The sequence below is a fragment of the Triturus cristatus genome, chromosome 9 (genome assembly GCF_964204655.1).
Source record: "Triturus cristatus chromosome 9, aTriCri1.1, whole genome shotgun sequence".
Lineage (NCBI taxonomy): Eukaryota > Metazoa > Chordata > Amphibia > Caudata > Salamandridae > Triturus > Triturus cristatus.
In genome coordinates, this window is record NC_140592.1 from 938,552,930 (window position 1) to 938,570,423 (window position 17,494).

General features: G+C 51.6%; 1 protein-coding gene across 1 annotated transcript in view; it reads left to right on the forward strand.

Annotated features, from left to right (window-relative positions):
* TC2N (tandem C2 domains, nuclear) overlaps positions 1 to 17,494 on the forward strand; it is a 243,432-nt gene that overhangs the window by 209,753 nt on the left and 16,185 nt on the right. The gene's annotated exons all lie outside the window — the stretch shown is intronic.

Sequence of the window (17,494 nt, forward strand, 5' to 3'; positions counted from 1 at the left end):
TGAAAAAGTCAACAAACAAAGCTGGGCCGGTTGCTAAAATCGGCTGTGGATAAGCTTTTAATGCCAGCTCTACATTCTACTGGCTGACGAAGTCTGACATTTTACAGAATTGTTTGGGAGATGGGACATCCCGCCAAAATCTGCAGGATTTTTTTTTTTTTTTAATAATGCGGCTATACGGGGGGAGGAGCCTAGCGCTTGACCGAGATGGCCGCATGAGCTTAGAGCTCCCGAGACCCTCGCGCCCTCCGTCGACTATCCTGTCTCTAATCCTGTCTGCATGCATGGCATCGTGTAGATGATTGGTCTGGGAGGCGATTGATGCTACCCGCGGTCGGATTGTCCACCGGGAACCGGACTTACACCTGGCGGAAGATTGCGGCCTATCTCCCGGGGAAGCCAGGGGCTAGAGTTGGCTGGATGCCCGACTCCTAGTTGAACAACAACGGCCAGGCGAGGTGTGAACTGTCGGACGGAGGTCCCCGCACTTTCACTTTCGATTTCGCTCCCTTTGTCAGCCCTACTGCTGGAGAGCTCTGGATGGCTTTATTACCCCGGGGACGCTCTGCAGGCTACTCTGGCGGTCCACGGTAGAACTGATCACTCCTTATTCCTCTCCTTGAGAGGGACCCATCTTAACTGAACCGACCTGCTTGGAGTCAACCATGTCGGGCAAAGCAGAAGGGGATCGGCAGAAGCCTAAGTCTACCAGGCGGGGAACCTACACCCAAGTCAACAGCATGGACCGATATGCTCTGCAAAAGGGATCACCGAGTGGATCGAGCCAGGTGCCGGATGCCCAAAAGGAGGACTCGCCTGTGGCCCCTGAGCTCTCCCTGCAGGATGTCATGGGCGCGCTCGAAGGGATGCAGACTTCGATTGGGAGGCAGTTTGAGGCCCTGGCGCATAAGGTGGACGCCATTTTGGTGGATGTCAACCTGATCCGTGCGGACTTTTGGCAAAACGAATGAACGGGTTAAGAACTTGGACCTCAAGACCACGGGCCTCACTGATGATGTTGCGGAACTGCAGACCGAGGTTCGTAAGCTGAGGTCCGAGAGTGATCTCGTCGCCCGCCGGCTGGAGGACTTTGAGAGCCGGGCCAGGCGCAACAATGTGCGCGTTATCGGGGTCCCGGAGTCCTCGGATGAGGCTTCGGTTGACCTGCTTGTTGAAGACTTGGTCCTCAACCATCTGAAGCCCAAGGGCCTTGGGAAGTTCTTTGCGGTGGAAAGGCCCCATAGAGTGCCGGGCGGGAGGCCTAAGGCGGGTGCCCCACCGAGACCGATCGTGGCCCGGCTCTTTCACTTTCGAGATCGGGACACTATTCTGCAAGCATCGAGGGTGACGGGCCCGGTCCCCTTCCAGAACGCGTCGGTGAATTTCTATCCGGACTTCACCCAGCAGGTGCAGAGGCAGAGACAGGGCTTTCTGGGGGTGAAGCGGCGGCTCCGGGAAAGAGACCTGAAGTATGCCATGCTCTTCCCTGCCAGACTGCGGGTGGTGCACGACGATCGGACATTCTTTTTTGACTCTCCTGTTATGGCCGACGAATGGCTGGACGCTTTGCCCCGGCGACGGACGGGGGACGACACAGCCGAGGATGGAGACAGTGGCCGGGATGGGCAGGGCTGACATCTCGGAGCCGGTCTGACTTGATTTGACTATACTTGAAGACTTGCATAGAGTGCAGTAACTGTGGAGGGTTGCGGGAGGACGAGGGTTGCTCTTTTCCTCCCTTAGGGTACTTTTTGTAGACTTTTTGTTTTTGTAGGGCGACAGGCACACTGCAAGTTGGGGGGGCTTTGTAAGCTGCAGCAGGGGTGCAGGGTGGGGGGAGTTTTAGGGATTTTAGGGTTGTTGTTGGGGGGTTTATTTCTGCAAGGCATGATGCTTATATCCAGGGCTGTTCCATGGTGGCTCCTCGGGTGTGGGGTGGGCCTCTTTCCGTTTGAGGATGGGGGGTAGGGGCTTAAGTGTTATAAGCTGGAATGTTAATGGGTTGGGGGATCGCATTAAGCGGGGGATTGTTTTGCAATTTATGAAACGATCAATGCCGGATGTTGCCCTGCTGCAGGAGACGCATCTAATAGGAAATACGTGCTATGCCCTGAATAGGAAGGGGTATAAATTCATTGCACATTCAGGATTCTCATCTGGGTCCAGGGGTGTGGGCATCCTAGTTAGAGCTTCGTTGCCATTTGAGGTGGACTCCACCATTGTTGATGATAGGGGGAGGTTTGTGGCGGTGGCGGGGCGGTGGGAAGGACGGACCTTGGTTTTAGTTTCGGTTTATGTCCCGCCGGCCCTGCAGGCCTCCACTTTTGCAGATCTGGGTAGGGCCCTGCTGGATCTCCCGGGTGGAATGCTTGTGGTGGGAGGGGATTTCAACGCTGTTTGCTCCGGCCTGCTGGATAGACACCCGCCCAGAGACACAGGGGGGCTCAGAAATGGCTTCCAGACTTCCTAGACACGCTTGGTCTGATAGACTGCTGGCGGCTCCGGCACCCCACACAGAGCCAGTACACGTTCCACTCCGGGGCACATGGTAGCCTCTCCAGGATTGACTACCTGCTCACTCTGGCCGCGCATGCCTCGTTGGTCTCCGAGGCGAGACACATGGCGCGCGGTATATCTGACCACTCGCCAGTGTGGATCCGGCTGGATCTAGGTCGGGAGGGAGGAGGAAGGGTGGCCCCTATCAATCCTTGGTATTTCCGAGACCCCAAGATGCGCAGCGCCCTGGTAAAGAAGGTAGAGAATTTTTTCAAGGACAATCAGGGGACCGTTGACTCGGCAGTGTCGCTGTGGGAAGCTTTTAAGACCGTGCTTCGGGGGGAGGCCCTCTCCCTAGTAGTGCCTGCCAAGAGGCGTAGAGATGGTGAGATTCTGCAGGTGGAGGAGGAGATCGCGGCTCTGGAGGGAGCGATGGAGGAGGAGGTTACAGAGTCCTCCCTGCATGAGCTTTGTTTGAAGCAAACTGAGTATAAAGACCTGGTGACGAACGCCGCTAAGACCCTCAGTAGGGAACAGCAGGGCCGACTGTATGATGTGGGTGATAAGGCAGGGAAACTCCTGGGGTGGCTGGACAAAAAAGAACGGGTCAATAGAGTGGTGCCAGAGTTGACGGGAGAGAGGGGAGAGGCGATTGTGGAACCTGAGGGGATTGTAAAGAGCTTCTCGGACTATTTCTGTAAGGTTTATGCCTCTGCGTCGGATAGGCCAACCGAGGACTCGTGTGACCTCCTCCGTGATATCGAGTTGCCCTGCCTCTCGGCTATAGATAGGGACGATTTAGATGGTGACATAACGGTCGACGAGGTGGCGGGGGCTATTCGTGCGTTAAACTCGGGTAAGGCTTCGGGACCGAACGGCTTGCCGATCGACCTGTACAAGCTGTTCCCGGATAGGGTCGCCCCTCACCTGCGCGCCATGTTTTTGGAGGCGCGGGGGGGTGGGGCCCTCCCGTTGGATCAGCGACTGGCGTCGATTGTGGTCATACATAAAGAGGGTAAACCCCGCGATAAGTGCGCCTCATATCGGCCTATTTCACTTCTTAACGCGGAGCCGAAAATTCTGGCTAAACTCCTGGCGACCCGTTTGATTAGGGTACTTGGCGACTTAGTCCATCCGGATCAATCCGGCTTCATCCCGCACCGAAACACAGCGCTGAATCTTAGGCGTCTTCATGGCGTAATCGCCAGGGCGGGCACGTTGCGTGAACCGGCTATTGTGGCGTCTCTTGATGCCACGATGGCCTTTGACACGGTGGAGTGGGCATACTTGTGGGCCGTGCTGGCCAAGTTCGGTTTTGGCAGCGGTTTTGTGAGCTGGGTGAAGTTGCTGTATGAGGGGCCGCTAGCTAGTGTTGTGGTGAATGGTCGGGCGTCGACTCCGTTTCAGCTTGGAAGGGGTACTCGGCAGGGTTGCCCCCTGTCGCCTCTGTTGTTCGCCCTCGCCCTTGAGCCGCTGGCTGCGTGGATACGTTGGCACCCGGATATACGGGGCCTTCGATGGTCGCCTGAACACGAGGACCGTATTTCGCTCTATGCCGATGATATCCTGTTGTATCTTGCCTCACCCAAGAAGTCACTTATAGTGGTCTGTGACGTACTCACATCCTTTGGTAGGAACTCGTGTCTCGTCATCAATTGGAGCAAATCGTACTTGTATGTTCTTAGTGGCGAGGTTCCACCGATCCCTAGAACATGTTCGATACAGATCGCCCAGCAGGGTTTCGTGTACTTGGGGATCTTTATCTCCATGGACTCGGCTGTGCGCTATGAGAAGAATCTGCTCCCCCCCCTGGCACGCCTGAGGCGCGATGTTGAAGGTTGGCGGAGGCTGCCGCTCTCCCTCGTTGGGCGTGCGGCCCTGTTCAAAATGATGTCTCTCCCCCGCTTTCTCTACGCCTTACAGAATACCTTGGATTGGGTGCCGGCCAAATACTTTCGGGAGGTCGAAGGCCTCCAACGGACGTTGCTGTGGGATGGGCGGCCGCGAATTGCTATTGCAAAGCTGACGCTTCCATGGTACGACGGGGGCATTGCGCTCCCAGATATCCGTCGGTACTATTGGGCCACACAGCTGAGCGCGATCAATCATGGGCTTTATGGCCCTGCTCTCAGCCCTGGGTATGCCATGGACAGGTGGTTGCTGCGTGGTGGTAACTATTACAGGGCGTTGTACTCGCGATCCCTAGACTCGTCCCTCACGGGGCCCACCGCTGTGGCAGTGCGGGTGTGGAAGATGGCAACTGACTCGCTGGGCTGGAAGGATAAGCTCACCCTCGCTACCCCGTTGTTTGAATCGGAGAGATTGGGAGGGCTTTGGCATTCCAAAGGCTTTGATAAGTGGGACCTGATTGGCATCTCCAGGGTGGGTGATGTGCTGCATAAGGGGAAGGTGAAGTCCTTTGAGGAGTTGCAGACTGAGTATGAGCTGGGGCCCTCCGAGTATTTCAGATATTTTCAGATGCGCCACGCCCTCCGATCAGTCCTCGTGGAGGGTGAGAAGGTGCCTGAGTCCTCTCCCTTGGAGGACCGGGTCCTTGATGGCCACATGCCCGAAAGCACGATCTCGCTCATATATAAGAAACTTATAAACGTCCGGGCGGACATGCTTCTGGGGCTGAGGGACCAGTGGACTAGGGATGGCCTCGAGTTAGATGATGAGGATTGGCAGTCAGCTGTTTCTTCCCCTAAGGAGGTTGCGATCCCGTCGCGCCTGAGGCTGGTGCAGCTTAAAATACTGCACCGAGTGTATGTGACGGGGCCAAGGCTGGTCCACATGGGGTTCTCGGAGGACGGCCTGTGCAGGAGGGGGTGTGTTATGGTGGGTACTTTCCTGCACATCATTTGGGAGTGTGGTGTCATTGTGGAATTCTGGAGGGGAGTCCATGCAGTAATGGGGGAGGTGACGGGCATTGCCCTGCAGCCGGAGGCGCGGTGCTGTCTCCTGAATATCTGGGGGCCCACTGACCTCGATGAGGCGCGGACCCAATGGGTGACACTGGGTAACATGGTCGCTAAGAGGGATATCGCGCGATTGTGGGGCTCCTCGGGGCCCCCCACACTGACTGCGTGGAAAGAGAACATGGACTGGAGCATGTTTAGGGAGAAGACAGTCTACTGCTCTAGAGGCCGCCCCCGGAAGTGGCACGCCATCTGGGGGCGGTGGAATCAATACAGGGGGGGAATATGTCTTGCCCCTGATCTGGAACCGCCCGAGGAACAGCTTTCCCCCTGACCTTCTTTCCAGCACAGACTGGTTTGTGAACTATTTGGGCCTCTGCTGTCCCCCCTCTTCCTCCTTACACTATCTTGTAACTGGTAGATGAGTGGGGTCCGGCCTCCCCTGGGGGCTCTCACCATGATTTTTTAGTGTTCTTGCCTTGCTGGGGTTTGCTGTGCTTTTTGTGTTTGTTTAAAATTGAACCTTTGCACTTCTCTTTGTACTTTACTGGGGACGCATTACTGTTTCTAATCATCGATGCTGCCGAACCTCCGGGTTGTCGGCTGAATAGCTGTGTCCTGATTTTTAAATAAAGGTTTTTCAAAAAAAAAAAAAAATAAATAATGCGGCTATACAATTAATTTTATAGTGCATTTTCTCAATGATATTATATAAAAATCCACCTTTTTCAAAGACAACAGTGAAGAGAGAAACTAAAACAAGTACTTACCTGTAGTAGAATGGGATACTCTCATTATTTCTCTGCCACAGCACCTCGTTTATGTGGCAGCGAGAAAATTGCATTTTCGTCCTGCAGAGTTGGTTTCCCGGCATGTTGGGCTGACGATCCCTTATTGAATCAAGCTATGCGAACCACCCATTGTCTTTTGCACAAGTGTAATTTTCCCTTTATTTCATAAGGCCAGCCCAGCCGTGTAATATACATGTGTAATGGCATTAACGCCCGGGAATGGTACATGTTGCAGTTAGCGCTCTAGCGTCTGACGCTAGAGTGCGGAGAGGAAGGACGCCATGCGTACGCCACGACGGTGGCGTACGCCGTTGTTTAAAAAAAGGGGGCGCGCCCTGCGTGGGCAGTTGCGCCGACACTAAGACAGCGAGTGGTGTCCGTTATTACAGCGCGCGCTCAGCTAGGCCAGCTAGAGCGTAACACTGGCGACGAGGACTGGAACGCACCTCCGTGTGCAAAGCACCTTGCGCTGTGTCCCGCTGATCGGTTCGCGGCAGCCCCGCGCTCGCACGCTGTGCCGTCCTTCAGGACTCCTTCAGGCTCGCTCCACCGTGATCGGAGCTGCAGACTCGACGGGCCTCGCTGACTCACGGTGAGCGCACGTGTGCACCCAACACTGCTGCAGATGCTCGGCGGATGAATATTCCCGCCCATTCCTGTTTGAACTTGCCGCTTTGCCGAAGCCACCCTCTGCCTTGCGTCCTCAGGCCAGGTTGTCAGCTGTGTTGTCCTCAACTGCCTCCCGCACCTGCCACCACGTGCCCAGTTGTGCCTTCTCCCGCCTTAGGGCCGCGCAGATCGCTGTGCCAGCGTCTTACAGACACGTCACTTTCCCTGAGCCATGGGTGACGACGAACGTCCAGCGCCTGCTGTGCCCCTCCATCCACCATCTGGTGTCCTGCCGCCTTTCAGTGAGACTGCTGACCCAGCCACAGCCGCCCCGCGCTGGCAGACGTGGATTGGCCGGCTCAACAATTATTTCATTGGCACTAGAGAGACTGATGGGGCGGTGAAGCGATCGCTGTTACTTCACTACACGGGGGAAGAAGTTTACCTACTTTTCAAGCACCTCCCCAACACGGGGAACACAGACGACTATGACACAGCTGTAACGGCCCTCAACACGCATTTTGACCCCCAGATGAACCCAGATTTTGAGCACTTTAAGCTGCGTCAAGCAAGGCAGAGAGAAGGGGAGTCAGTGGACGCGTTCCACGCACGACTGAGGGTGCTAGCGGACACACACCTTGTCGGAGACAAGACAAAGGAAGAGATCAGAGCACAGCTGATTTGTGGCATCCGGAGCAAGAAACTAAGGAGCCTCATCCTTCGCCAACCAAACATCCCGATGGCGGACATCCTAGTGCTCGCACGGTCCCATGATCTGTCCGACGCCCGTGCGGAAGAAATGGAACAAGCATTTACACGAGGCACAGGGTCAGGAGTGACGGTCAAGACGGAACGGACAGACGCAGTGCAGGTGCACGAGAAGGCTCACCGACCCACCGCCAAGAAAGCGACTCAGGCCCAGTGTGGGTACGCAGAGTGAACACCCAGGCAGGACATGCCCGGCGAAAGGGAAGACGTGCACCAACTGTGGCACCGTGAATCATTTTGCGTCAGTCTGCCGAAAACGATCCACAAGAAAAGACCAACGAGGGAAGAGGCACGCAAGAAACATGGCGAGACAGCTGTCCCAACTATCCCTGTCCTCCCACACCGATGCAGGACACAGACAGGCGCAAGCCTTGCGAGACGACGACTCCGGATCCGATGATGAGGGGGAGACATATCTCATCTCGTTCACCAGAGCCCTCAAAAGCACGAGAAGACCACAGCCTCGGTGTGACATCATGGTTGCAGGGTCCAGAGTAAACGCTGTGATCGACACCGGCGCATCAGTCACCGTTATGGGAGTGCAACAATATAACCGCCTCCGACCAAAACCAGAACTCAGACGGCCCAAATCTACGCCTACGGAAGCGATGTGCCCCTGCCCCTCGCAGGAAAAATGACAGTGCCAGTGAGGACAGAAGATACGGAGATAACGATCGACATACACGTTATCGATCAGGAAGTGGACACACTCCTAAGCGGGCATGCAGCCGAAGATTTAGGATTACTAGCTTTCCTCCGGAAAGTGCAAGACACCCAAACGGCCAACCTGCTAGACCAATTCCCTGAGCTGTTCACCGGCCTCGGGAACATCAAACGCCTGCCAGTCAAGCTCCACATTGATCGCTCTGTTGCACCCACAGCGCTGAAGCACAGACGGATTCCGTTCCACTTGCGCCCACTGGTGGAAGAGGAGCTGAAGAAACTGGAAGAACAAGGGGTCATAGAGGCGGTAACTGGTCTGGCGGATACGGAACGAGCTCAGTGCGACCCGTGACGGGATCATCCTGAGAGGGGCCAGGATTGTCATGCCGGCAGCACTGCGCCGCCAGGCCACACTCATCTCCCACAAAGGTCATCAGGGGACAGAAAAAATGAAGGCCCGAATGAGGGCAAAGATATGGTTCCCGGGGATGGACAGCCTGGTAGAAGACGTGGTGAAAAGCTGCCCGGCCTGCCAGGTGACGAGCGGCCCCGAACCTCCGGCTCCCATCGTGACGGAGGAACCAGGAACTCACCCTTGGGACAAGGTCAGCATAGACTTCGGAAGCCTCCCGGACGGGAGAGTGACACTAGTCGTCATCGACAATTTCTCCAAATACCCCCTGGTGGAGGCGTTACCATCTACAGCATTCACTTTTGTAGGGCCAGCTCTGGAGAAGATATTCAACATGTTTGGGCGTCCCTCAGAACTGAAAAGCGATAATGGCCCACCATTCCAGGGCCACGAGTTCCGGGAGTTCCTCAGACTCCAGGGCATACGACACCGGCGGATCACCCCTCAATGGCCGCAAGCCAACGGCGAGGTCGAACGCTTTATGCGAACATTGAATAAAGTCCTACGAATAGCAGGGGCTGAACATCAAGACCCTGAACGGGAGATTCAACGATTCCTAGGGGAATATCAGAGCACGCCACACTGCTCCACCAAGCAAGCCCCCTGGGCTCTCATGCTAAAGGGGACGCGTCGCGATGGTCTGCCTACTGCCCCTGGGTGGGCCCCCCCACCTTTCGAAGCAGAGCGGGCCCTCCAACGAAGAGTGCACCGGAACCAACAAGTGAGCCGGTCAAGAGGCAGTCGGGAACGCGACATCTGGCCTGGAGACAATGTCCTCGTGAGAAACCGAAGACCCGGAGGGAAGTTCAAGCCACGGTATGAGCCCGGGAGCTGGTCAGTGGAACAGAGACGGGGTACAATGGTAACAGCAAAGAGAGGGACGGAATCGGCCACGCGGAACATCTCGTGGTTCAAGGGAATTCCGGAGGCCACCGAATACCGCCACGGAGGGGTGGACGAAGAGGAAGAAGATGCCCCGATCCCAGGCCTGGAAACCCTGCCAACCCCCGTCAGGCACGAGTCAGCACCAGAGCAGGGCCACCCTGCCCCCGAGGGCGGCGATGCGGAAAGTGATAGCCCCCCCGGCCCCAACACCCGAGCCACCGCGAGGAATGGACTGAGAGGGAACCCCCCGCCGAGCAGCCGCCTCAGAGACTTTGCATGCCAAGTAAGTGAGTGACTGTCGGGGACTATAATTGGGTTTGTCATCCAAGTTGGAGAGGGATGTTGCAGTTAGCGCTCTAGCGTCTGACGCTAGAGCGCGGAGAGCAAGGACGCCATGCGTACGCCACGACGATGGCGTACGCCGTTGTTTAAATAAAGGGGGCGCGCCCTGCGTGGGCAGTTGCGCCGACACTAAGACAGCGAGTGGTGTCCGTTATTACAGCGCGCGCTCAGCTAGGCCAGCTAGAGCGTAACAGTATGTACGATTTACTGGGGAGAGGTTTGGGGAGAGCTGTGAGGTGGGGGTAGGCGCATGAAATGCATTTTTGTCTGGGCCCAGGCGCGCAACATCCATTGGACTCACAGGGCTTCAGCCCCCCCACTTCGTGTGTGGCAGCCCGGGATGAGAGAGCTTCCCGGGCCACACACAGCCGCACCCGACACTTCACAGGTCTTTAAAAGACCATTTGCATGTTAATGAGGCCTCGCTGTTGCTTCACCCCTTCTAAGAGCCCCTGCAGCTCCACGCTGCCTATTGCTTAAAGATCCAGCCCCCCCCCCGAATTTTTTTCTTAGCCCCCCCCCCCCGAAATGTGGCTCTAGTTGCGCCTCTGCCTGGGTCCATCACACGCCCTCATACTTATGGGGAGGGGGGGTCGTCGGTCGATGCCATAATGAGATACTGTTGGCGCCCCTTGGCCTCACCGGCTCACCCCATCTTATCTTATTCTATTTTATTTAATAGTTTATGAATGAGCCGACAATATCAATGCTATTTGCGGAGCAATGGCGCACTGCGACACACATGGATGGTTGTTAGGGTTGCTGTATGCAGACACTTGTAGGGTGACCAACCGTCCGTAAATTTCACGGACAGTCCGTAATTTCGGCCGTCTGTCCGTTGTCCGTGAAGGATTCTTTAACGGACGCCCTTTGTCCATAATTTTAACCAGGCACCGGTCGCACCACCCTAAAGGCACAGCTTCCACCCACCTTCCTTCCTGACTCCAATGCTGTTGAGGTCGGGTGTAACAGACTCCGATGCAGTACCGAAGCTCAGATACCCAGCAGCATTGGAGAGGCACAGCAGGATGGCAACCCTCACACCTTCAGCCCTTGATGAGCTGTTAAGAGGGGCTTGAAGGTGACTGAGAGGGAGGGGCTGCAGCTTCGGGAGCAGGGGCATCTATTGAGATGCAAACAGCCCTGAATGCGTCATGTCTCTGCAATTTAAAGGGGCCTCACACATTCCCTTTCTGCCCAGGGCCCCAAACACCCTAGAACTGGCCCTGATTACACCAGGCAGCACGTGGTTCTCTTCACAGAGATTAATTACTGTCACTAAATTGTAAGCAAACCTCGGTTCTTCAAACATGCAGTCTATAATGTAATTTAAAAAAAAAGAAATGGCACAATCGCACCCACACTGATTAACAAAGTATGGAGGACAATCAGTTATATCAGTTCTCCTGGAGTATCTCCTTTAAGTTCTGTACATCAGTGGGGGATGACAAAACTAACATTTTGGAAAGAGAGCCTGTCTTCTCGATGTCCTGTCCAGGAGGGGGTGAGGAGCCCTACCCCACCCTGGAAGAGACCAAGATGATACTAGAATACTGCATGCCCACACCTGTGCCCACCCTGGTGGATACTGTTCACCCTACTGTGATGGCTCCTGCCCCCCTTCCCCCAGTGATGGCTCCAGTCCCCCCATGTGGTGGTTCCTGTCTCCCCCGACACCCCCACCTGTGATGGCTTCTGTCCCCCCCTGTGGTGGATCCCATCTCCGCCCTGGGTGGCTGCTGTCCCAGTCCTGGAATGGCTCCTGCAGCGAGGGTGAAGTTCTTGATGGGCCTCTTCTCAAAAAGGCTCAGCTCAAAATTAATATGAAAAGTTGGGCGAGTGAGTAAGTGAAAGGATGGATGGGTGGATGGCTGGATGAATTGGTGAAAGGGTGAATGGATGAATGAAAGATTGAATAGATGGATATGAGAGAGGATGGATGGATTCATGAGTGAGTAGAGGGATGGATGAGAGAAAAGGTAAATAGCTGAATGTATGGGTGGAAGGGTAGCTGGATGGGTAAAAGGGTGGATGGATGAGTGAAAGGATGGATGAGTGAAAGGATGAATGAGTGAAAGAATGGATGATGAGTGGGTGGATGGATGGATGAGTGAAATGATGGATGGATTGATGAATTGATAAGTGCAAGGGTGAATGAATGGACGGATGAGTGAAAGGGTGGATGTAAGGATGGATGAGCGTGTGAAAGGGAGGGTAGATGAACAAAAAGATGAATAGATGAGTGAAGGAGTGAAAGGATAGATGGATGAGAGAAAGGATGGGTACGTGATAGGGTCAATGGATGGATGGATGAGTAGATGGATGGGTGGGTGGATGAATGGAAGGAAGGATGGCTAAGTGAAAGCGTTGATGGAGAGAGAAAGGGAGGATGGATGGATGACTGAAAGGGTGGATGGGTGGAAGGATGAGTGTCTGGGTGGATGGATGAGTAAGTGAAAGAATGGCTGAATGGGTGAAAGGGTAAATGGCTGGATGGATGAGTTAATGGATGGATGGGTAGAAGAGTGGATGGATGAGTGTACAGATGGATAGGGTGAAAGGGTGGATGGATAGATGATGGATTGAGTGAAAGAATGGATGAAGGGATGGATGAGTGAAATGATAGATGGAAGGATACATGATGGATAGGTTTGCAAATAGTTGAATATGTTTGGATATGGCTGGGCTTACTTATATACTATTGTGCGACCTGCTCTGATGTGTCTGTAAAACTTACCTATTGTCCTGAAGTTTTGTCCTGAATTTTGACCTCCTGTCCTGAATTTGTGTCCTGAATTTTGACCCTTTGTCCTGAATTTTTACAGTCACCGTCCTGAATTTGCACCAATGCCAGTTGGTCACCCTAGCAGACAGGATCATACATTCTTCAATGTAGGAACAGTTAGGTAAAATTTGACTGTAACCAATGGCAATTTTCCTATTAGTTTATTTAAGAGAGAACCGTACCATGTGATCTTGTTTTTCCATTACGCATATCTGGTGTGTTCGGGTGATTGACGGGCTTGACTCTTTGACCTCTGTCAAAAACCTAGTTATCTGCTTATTTTCCCCTTATCGGAGTGACGCCACCGGGCCTGCGCTCTTTGTTAGCTTACAATATAAAGTGGCTGCAGTGCACACAATAAAACGAGCGGGAGTGTGGTAAACTGTGCGCGCGTGAGGCCGCGCTGCCTGAACGAGGTGGGCCCTGACGTAGAACCCGGACCCTGCATTTATCCTTGTCTGCTGCAACACTCTGTTTGAACTCCACTTGTGGTAAAAATAGCCCATTTGAATGCTGGGCCAATAACAGATCATAAACGACAGCTGTGCGATTGTGTGTAAACATGCAGTGTGGTATTATTAGTTTATTTTAGAAGGCAGGCAAAATCAGGACGAACTCTGGGAATAGCAAATAAACCTTCAGTATAAAAGTGATGTAATCTGCAGCTCACATGGAAAGGGGCGGCTTGTGCTCAGGGCAGTGAAACTTAGGTCTTGCCAACAAGCAACTTTTTACTTTCTGTTGAAGGCTAATTGTGGACAGAACCAGTGATTAGAGTGGGCTTTCAGTCAGCACATTGCTTATTATTTCCTGGCTTTGTGAGCTTCCCCGTGTGTTGCTTTCCCCTCACATGCAAGGGTCTTGGAGCACTGGACACACCGTGTAAGGATCTTGGAGCACTGGACACGCCGTGTAAGGCTCTTGGAGCACTTCTTGGAGCACTGGACATACTGTTTAAGGCTCTTGGAGCACTGGACACACTGTGTAAGGCTCTTGGAGCACTGGACACACTGTGTAAGGATCTTAGAGCATTAGCCACATAGTGTAAGGATCTTAGTGCACTGGACGCACTGTGTAAGGATCTTAGAGCATGGGTCACATTGTGTAAGGATCTTGGTGCACTGGACACACTGTGTAAGGATCTTAGAGCATTGGCCACATTGTGTAAGGATCTTGGTGCACTGGGCACACTGTGTAAGGATCTTAGAGCATTAGCCACACAGTGTAAGGATCTTGGTGCACTGGACACACTGTGTAAGGATCTTAGAGCATGGGCCACATTGTGTAAGGATCTTGGTGCACTGGACACACTGTGTAAGGGTCTTGGAGTATTGGCCACATTGTGTAAGGATCTTGGTGCACTGGACACACTGTGTAAGGATCTTAGAGCATTGGAAACACTGTGTAAGGATCTTGGATCACTGGACAAACCGTGTAAGGAGCTTGGGGCATTTTGACAAACTAAGCTGCTTAGGGTGTTTTGCCAAATTGTGTAAGGCGATTGAGGCTGTTGGGAAGACAATGTGAGGAGTTTCTGGAACATTGACAAACAGTATAAGACTCTTGGGACACATGGACAGAAAATATGAGTAGTGCCATCCATCGAGACGCATTAGGAGTATCTTGCGTGAGGAGCTTCTCGCACATTCATTAACAATATTCCTGTTCACATAGTCACCTGTCAACCACTTACCTTCTACTGTTATTTTAAGTGACTGTTTGATATAAGTTTGCAGAGAATGCACGTCGGATCGAATTTGGAAATTATTATGAGGAGGTTTGGGCATGTAGGCAGGTAGCATGAGAAGCTTGCACTGTAGTGGAAGATGTTGGGCTTCAGGGGCCTGAATCTTTCAAAATCGATGAGCACTAAAGGCCTCGCACCCAGAAGTGAATCAGTAAACAGTACGTGCTGTGTGAAAAGCGTTGGTTTGCTGTTGTTACTATATAATATCAATCTGTGCTTCCTGTTTTCACCATAGAAAGGGCCTCCATGCAAGAATTACATTAACCTTGAATTGACTGTAAACTGAGTTTACACACAAATCAGGATTACAGGCTATGTGGGAAAGCTGTATTAAATAGCTGTATTTCCCCACACTCATTTCTTCAGGAAAAAAATAGAAAAATGTGCACAGGAAAAAATGCCTGGAATGGGAAAAAACATGCAGGAATTGGTGTTCAAAGAGGAATTCCCACTACAATACCTATTCTGGACATTGAAAGTCTGAACAGTTTGGTATTTGAACAAGTGGCAATCCAGATGATGCGAACTGCTGATAGACAACAGCCAACAACGCGGCTAACACACTTGATATCGTCACACCACAGTAATCAAGAGGTCACTAATGGTATACTCCCGCCTTCTCCAATCTGCTCAACTCTGAGATAATCGTAATTATTTATGATATTAAAGGCCTCAAAAGCATTCAGGCATAGGGTGCCTCGGAAGTGGCCAGCTTGCCTTGAAATTCCAAATCTAGGGTATAGCTGTATGTATGTGTAAAAGAATTAAAACCTAATCTGTTCCAAAGGTAGACCATGGATTTTACGGGCAATTACTATATTGCCTGTTCAGATTATCTGCATAACCAAAATACAGTATGCAAAATGAGAATGATTCTGCCTTTACATTAGGACTGTGCATTGCCTAGTAACAGAAGTCTTGGTTGCACCGCATGGACACCTTCCATATCGAATACAGAGTCAGACCATGCAGCCACCATAAAAAAGAGCCTGACCATTTTCTCATTTTCCTGCAGGCACCAATATTTAGGTATTAGCGAGACTGAGTATACAAGGGTATGCAACACCACGTTTTCTGAATCTCAACATGATCTTTGGCAAAAGGAACCACAATATATCACAATTGACGCTAGTTATTTTTATTTTTTCTAAATCCTGTAGAAATATACTCATCTTATTCCTTTATAATCATTTCCATAGATTTAAACCCGACAAATCCATCCCTGCTTCCTTCCAGGTAAACCGGTGAACCTCAAGGATCACCTCCATCTCTGCACCTTAACGTCAGCCACTAATGGGTATCAATAGATCTCAAAATATATACTAGAATCAATGAGATACCTAATCATATTGATGCCACTGGCAAGATCAAACAATATCAGACACAGCCATAGTCCACTGTGTCAACACAATGAAGCCCTGGATGCTCACAGGCTGTCTGTGCCCTTATAGATCTGAAACAGAACATGATTTCCTTAATACAAAGACCATCATGAAAGTGAGACACTTCATATCAGTATCTCCTAGACATGGCCTCACCATTGAGTCCAATGGCAAGAGCCTGGAAGTCGTTTTTGCAGAATACCATTAAGCACTGTTTTCTATGAACCATAAATAAAAATCTACAGCATTTTCACAGATCATGTTGCACTTCCAGAGGAGGCTGTCACTGTGCATTTGAAAGGCAGTCCTTGTCCAATGTACTTGCACTTTGAACCCCGGAATCTTGCATTCAGAAAAATCATGAAAGACTCATAATCGGGATCAAATCCTCAGGAAAAAGCAAACGGTTCTGCAGTGTTCTGCAGAACTCACAATCTCAGTGTGGAGGATAACTGCCATTATCAGCCCCTTAAGGAATTAAGTTCCCACTCATAATGCGGGCCAACGTGTTGGTTGCTGACATGAGTGTGGGACTGTGCATTGTAAAGGAATAAGTGCCGGGTCCAAAGTTTTGTCCAGAAGCTGAACACTAGGCTGCCTAGTCTTGATTCCACCTCATGGCTCTTTAATCCACCACCAGACACTCACTACCTCTTTATCTCAATTTTGTAGATTCTTTATTATCGCTGCTTTCTCCCTTTGCCACTCATTGTCCAACTTTCTTGTCTTCCTTTATTCTCTCTTTTGTATTTTTCTCTCTTTTGCTTTGGATTAAGGTCTTTTGAGAACAAACTGCTGGTTCCCAAAAATTAGTGCCCGTGGGCCCTACCTGCCACTACTGGCTCAAATTAAGCACTGGTGAGGGACCTGCAGGTCACAAATCTGAATACTGGCGAAGACATTCACCCTTCCAAGATCGATAAATCAATATCATGAAACCGAGTATTAGTAAGAGGTTACTGACAACACTGAGACAAGGAAAACTGAGGGTATTGTGATAGAAAACTAGCCCTTAAATATTATTTCAGGCATCACGCAGTCACCAGCACCCAGTGTAGTTGGTTTCCAGACTTCCCAAAGTTTGTGGAGGAACATCCTCACAACTTCACCCACTGGTAATCTGCACTCTGTACCTCATTGTGAAGACGTTTTGCTTTGGATGTGGTATCAGCTGCTATACAGCATGAAATAAAGTGGAAATCAAACAAATCCAGTTCAGACAATCACCTCATGCCATGATTCTATCCGTTAGGACCAGTTTTGCCCCAGCCACTGCTTTTTCAACAGAGAACTTCACATTGCTCTTGAACCTCCATCTTCAGACATCTTGATTTATGAACCCTTATTTGAAGCACACTTGTGCTAGAAAACGCGACATCATCTACTTTGAGCACAGCAATGTTAGAAGCTTTTGTTGAGCCTCAGGCCAAAAATTGTCATTTATCACAGACCTGGGATGAATAATATGAATAAGTAAATAAATAAATAAAACAAATTACATTGCGTGCGCTGCAACGCCATTTGCAAATTGGCAAGGACTTTAGCACCCTTTTAAATCCCCAGTAAATGGTTACGCCATTTGTGTTGCAGCGCGCGCAATGTAATTCAATTTATTTATTTATTTATGTACTTCACTCTGGTCGGTCGTAGGCCGGAGTTTACTACCCCCCTCCCTGCTCCTCCCCCACCCCACTGC